This window comes from Pangasianodon hypophthalmus, chromosome 12 (assembly GCF_027358585.1).
Source record: "Pangasianodon hypophthalmus isolate fPanHyp1 chromosome 12, fPanHyp1.pri, whole genome shotgun sequence".
Taxonomy (NCBI): Eukaryota; Metazoa; Chordata; class Actinopteri; order Siluriformes; family Pangasiidae; genus Pangasianodon; species Pangasianodon hypophthalmus.
In genome coordinates this window covers 16,953,641-16,959,753 of record NC_069721.1, presented here as the reverse complement: position 1 = coordinate 16,959,753, position 6,113 = coordinate 16,953,641, and the positions used below count along the sequence as shown (strand labels likewise).

General features: G+C 36.0%; 1 long non-coding RNA gene across 1 annotated transcript; it reads right to left on the bottom strand.

The window, feature by feature from the left end:
- Window positions 1-607: 607 nt before the first annotated feature.
- Window positions 608-3,133, bottom strand: LOC117598668 (uncharacterized). The gene is made up of 3 exons (XR_004579295.2): window positions 2,509-3,133; window positions 2,243-2,312; window positions 608-1,191 (listed from the first exon to the last, which is right to left on the bottom strand). It is a non-coding gene; the product is annotated as an uncharacterized LOC117598668 (long non-coding RNA).
- Between the last annotated feature and the right edge of the window lie 2,980 nt (window positions 3,134-6,113).

The window sequence follows — 6,113 nt, the reverse complement described above, 5'->3', positions numbered from 1 at the left end:
TCTATGTATTCAGTACTTCGCCAAGTCTTTAATAATTACAAACATAAACATGTGGGGAATAAAAAAGGAAGGAAAACATGCACTTTGTCTGTGTGAGATATTATATTTTAAAAATCCTTGATGGTTGCACTACTATAGAAAATTCAGCAACCTTAGCCACTTAAGACCTATTCACATTGGAATAGTTTTACATGGGGGGTTTGGGGGTAATGTAATTATTACTTCAGTATTTGTGGGGATTTTAGTCCCGTCCGAATCCATAATATCAGTCATTTTTTACAGCCCGTGCATTCACACATCTGGAACAATTCCACCCCATTATGCCATCTATAAAGTGATCAGTAGAAAAACCCCAACTAATATATATCCTGTCCAAATTGACATGTCATTTTGATCTGTTTTATTATTTTAAGAACTGCAGAACTGCTCTCCGAAGATCGATTTTATGGCCAGCATGAGAACCATTAACTGTATTACTGATAGTTCATTTCATTTATCAGCACAAAAAAAAAAAAAAAAAACAACAAAAGAGCAGAAGATTTTTTTTTGTTATTTGTTTAATCATCTGTAAACATTTAACTGCAGATAAATTGACCATAATGTTTTATAATCCCTTCTAAATGTGTCCTTTGCTTACCTAAATAGTGAAAAGGTGAACTGGTGGGCTTATATTATCCGAATCTGATGTCCGTAATATCAGTAATTTTTTACAGACTGTGCATTCACACATCTGGAACGATTCCACCATATTATGCCATGTATAAAGTGATCAGAAGAAATGACCCAATCCAATATATATCCTGTCCAAATTGACATGTCGGTAAAGATTCCATTACGTCCTGTGGGAAAACAGGTTTTGCACTTTGCACTTACACTCATTTCTCCCACCAAAATCAAAACATATTGTAAGCATTGACCAAGTTTAGAATGCAGAACAAAAAATATAGACAATGTGGGAGTTTTAGGTAAGTTATTGAGCCTATATACATAATATTTCATGTGACCTGCTAATGATCGATCTTAACTTGTGTGTCCACACACATTAAGTTTACATTAATGGCATTTGACAGAATTTGCATTTATCTCATTTATACAACTGAGCAGTTGAGGGTTAAGCAGCGGCAGCTTGGCAGTACTGGGATTTGAACTCACAGCCCTCCGATCCAAAGTCCAACGTCTTCCACTGCTACACTAAAACAAGCGGACATAATAGAGGTCAAATCAATCACTTTGCATTAAAATGAGGTGTATGTCGTACACATGGACTTTTTAATGCAACAGCAATCTCTGTGATTTACTACAGTTGTCCTCCTGCAACAGTACTTAACAGACATATGTCCAGAAATCGTATTCCATCTGTATAGTACTTTGGACTCCCAGGACCTAAATTGATCTGATCTGATCCTGATTTTCCTATTACTTTTAGCATAGTTGTTCAATGATTCATAGTAATTACTGAACAATATGCTTTAAGATGAATAAGTGAATAAGGAATTAGCATGATGTATGGTATCTACTCAGCATGCCAAAAAACTACAAAAGTAGTTGTGTAGTATACAATTAATACAGTGTTTTTGTCAGTGATAATGCTTCACCTATGTAATCTTCAGTATGTAAAATACCTGAACATACCTGAACATTCACATTTAATGTTCGGTGTCCATTCAACAGTACCTTATTTGCCACAAATTCTGGTCACTTTTGCTTTGCTTTAATGTGCTGGAATGTAATTATAACTCTGGCCTGATCACTGACAGGTGTTTAAAGAAAATGAGTGCAAGCACAGTGGAAAGACTGCAGAATGGACAGAAGCCTCAAATCTTGGCAAGGTGAAGGGCTGTAATTTAATGGAGGATGACAGCTGATTGTGTGCGGCTGAACGTCAGGTGAGGTGATTTTAATGAGCCCTGATTACAAAGCCTGCTTTCCTCTGCTTTCTCTCCTAATCTGCCCTCCTGAGCTGAGCTTGCCTGTCTCAAGCACATGGCCTCAGGCATACGCTTTACACTAACCTTTATCACCACAGCGGAGCTCTAAGCACGGGTGTATGCAGAGAATAATATCTTGCATGAATGAGGTCTAATCTCCTCATGTTGCATATTACACTGCAAGCTTTTTTTTTCATTCTTTTTTAATATCTATACACTCGGAAAGCTCTTAGCAATTTATGACAGAGAGCATACGCAACCACATTTTCCATGAGGCAATGCATCAAAGATGGGCAAAATGGGTCATAGTTTACCCCGTTCTGCTGCTGCAGGATGAAAGCAGCTGCTTCAAAGCCATTTGTATGGAGGAGCGGCGCTTTATATCTGGAGGGGGAAAGAAACGCAACACCATCACCATGGCAACTAGCCCAAGATGAAGACATTTTGAAATAGTGATAAAACATTAAATACAGAATTCAGCAAATACAATTATCAAGATGGCAACTGTGACAATGGAGGCTAGTGAAAGGATTGTTCTCAATATTCTCAAGTATTTAGCAGAGTCAGATGTTTTGCTCACAGATGGCTTTTTCTTGGTCTAATGTCTCCTCGAAGAATCCTGCTTTCATTATAGCCTCGCTCTGGAGTTGTGAATGGCATACAGCAAATGAAGCTGATTTCCTTTGTCTTTCAGTAGACCTTGAGAAGGAGGCAGCTGCACTTTAGCAGAGATTTTTCTTTTGTGGCTGGCCTCAATCAGCCAAAGCTCCATGTAGTCCCCTGAAACAGCCCTGTGAATTACCATGCATCTCCAGGACTCACCAGGAATCGCACTAAGCACAGACAAAAGGAAGACAAGATTATTCACACAATTCCCTCATGTGACACAACATCCTCAGTGGAGCCCATGGAGAGAGAATGGCTATGCATAAAAAATGAAACAGGCTTGGTTCACTACAGGAGAATGCATCATTAATCTATAATATGATGTCTCAGGCACTAGATATACTGGAAAATGCTAGAGGATACAGTACTGTTTACTTTGATACACAGAGTACAGGATAATAACTGCAAGTTCAATCCATTTGAGAAATCCTGTTTCATAGAAATTCTGTTCATGCCTTATTTTTTGCCACATTTGAAATCATCATCACTTGTATCCTTATTGCTTTAGGCAATACCATAATTCTTTTCACCAGACCAGATTTATATGACGGCTTAGACAAGCATGAAGGACTAAACTCAGATGGAGAAGTATTTTTACAAATGTTTCATAGACAGCTAGCTTTTTACTTAACAGGTATAACTGCTGTTTGTGTTTCAAGATTGTTCTGTGGATAAGATGAGCCAGATAACATAATGTTATCAGTAGTACCAGGATTCAGTAGTCCAGAGCCCTAACACAGCGACTTTCTGAACAGTGGTCTGGGTGTTTTAATGTATTAAAAGTGATAATGATATGATTAATGTATGATTAATGTATAATAAAAGTGATTAATGTATTAAAAGTGAGTATGATGATACTAAGGGTTTTTTTACACTGAAAATTAAAGCATAACTTTGCAATATTTCAGCCTGACACCTGCATCTGAATCATACAGATGGTGTAGATGAATCACACAGATGATACACATACATGAATAATAGAGTTAAATATAGTTAAATCCTATATATAATTCAGATAGATGATTAAATAATGATATAAATTTTTTAACATCACTACATAAAATCCCATTCATGTAAATTAGGTTTACTGTTTTGATCAGTTTTATAATGTTAAGAACTGTAGAACTGCTCTCCAAAGATCTTATGTCCAGTACAGAGCCATTAATGGTATTACTGATGGTTCATTTCATTTATCAGTGCAAAAAAATCCAACAGCAAAAAAGCCGAAGATTTTTTTTTTTTTGTTGTTATTTGTTTAATCATCTGTAAATATTTAACTGCAGGTAAATTGACCATAATATTTTATAATCCCTTCTAAATGTGTCCTGTGCTTACCTAAATGGTGGAAAGGTAAACCTGTGGGCTTATATTATGAGCTCATGTGATCAGTTAAGTAAATTATCAGGACAGTCTTAAAACCCAGAATTCTAACTTTTGCCAGAGAGCCCGGTCCTTTTTGTAACTAGATATGATCAAGAACTGCTTACTTTCACAGAAAGAGGCTATTTGACTGACTGACATTGCAGATGACCGACAATAGACCTTTTCCCAGTAGCCTGTTGACTAACACTTGTTTTGTCTTGTTTCCTCATGACTCATTAATTCAAATAATTTTTAATGACTATAATGTTTTGCTCTGAAAAGTTTAGTGTGTCATGGTGTTTAAAAAATTTGGAACTCAGCACACAGAATTGTGGACAACCGATCAGATGCAACTTTCAAAATGCTGAAGCTCGTGACCAGAAAAGTGTGGGTGGAGCATCTGAGGCTGAGATTTTAATCAATGACAACATTATACGATCATATAGCAAAGTTAAATTACTGATGTCGTGGAAAGGAAGAACTGTTTATTAAATAATACAACACTGTTACCAGAAAGTTAATCTTAAATAACTCAGACAACTGGAAAATAAATGGGGATTCAAGTCCAAACCTCCAGCAGAGTCTACAGTATAACAGAGATTCTCAAAGAGCAGTGTGATGTCATTTGTCAACAAACCAAGAGAAGGTGGGGCACTAATAGCATAGCACATGTATTAACAGTGCAGTCTTGTAGTGTGATTGAGAACCTTATTGGAGCTTTAGTTGTTGGTGGTATTAGTTCTGTTATGGGGGCCGCATTCATCACCGCTCTCACTCAACCTCACAGGTAAACAAAGACTGCATGGTAATCACTCTATTCCTGTTTCCCATCGATCCAGCTAGGTGATCAATAATCATATTAGGAGATAGTAATTGTGGCACTATGAGTTCCATAATGCCCATGGCAGTTCAATGAGGCATACCACAAACATATTAAGTCTTAAGAAAGATTGTTTTTGTATTTGTTGCCCATCAAAGGGAAGCTTGACTTTCTCTTTCTTCTCTAATTCAAGGAAATGAATCAGTGCTTTCCTTTGGGGTGGCATTTCAACTGATGTGAGTTCTGTTAATCCACTCAGTGACATATATCAAGGTATATCCAAGGAAAAGTTTTCAGAAAGCAGGTCCTGTTTTCTGAGAACATTAGCACAATTCATTGTGATTGTGAGTATAAGAAATAATGAAAATAAACAGTGCATAGCCTGAAGTGTATATAATGTTATTTTGCGTGCAATTGTGTGAGGATATTTCATTAAGTTTGTAAGTAAGGAATAAAACACAACAGGACATGCTGTTATAGGAAAGTAATTAATGATGGGCGACATCATTGTTGTTACACAAAGTTGATTATTTTCCAATAACAGCACATTCCAGTGTGGTTTATATCTTTTATACCACAGCATTTTTACACAGTATGACAATTATAATTTTTAATTTATTAATGAATAACTATTCATGAATTACTTTTTAACTATTCATATTTATTTTATATTTATTTAATGTTGTGGAAAATCTGCCAAACAACTTAGCTACTTTTATTACTTATGTTATAGCAGCTATAAAATTTGTTCCCTCAGCAGCCTTGCTTATTTCTCTCTCTCTTCAAGTTAATAATGCAGTTATTAACAGGAAACTGGCCCTCTGTCCAGAAGACTTTCTCATGGCAGAAAATTTGCTGATATTGCGTCCATAAATGTTAAATAAATGTCTCCTTACAGAATAATTCACCATATCAGTGATGGTACATTTTCTGTGTTAAACAACAACACATGTTTTAGTCTTTCATAATCATAGTGGAGCATAATCGAAGTCCCTGTGAGTTAACTGTTTCTTTAGAAATGATAATGTATTAGAATGAGGACCTTAATATAAACCTGTGATTTGAATTACAGCTGGAACTACTGCCAGAGCTGATGTTATAAAACTAGTTAACACTTTCTGACCAATCAAATTTGAGAACTGTAGTATAACAAAGTTTAAGTATCAAAAACCTACTGTAATATATACAGAAGGTCTGGAGCTCCTGATTGGAAGTCAGCAAGATTCAAAAAGTTCTTCCACAGAATCATTTTGCTCCCTTAACTGCTCAAAAAAGGACTTCATCTCCCAAAGGAACATTCCTCCACAAGATGTTATTTTTGTTCCAATTTCAAAGTC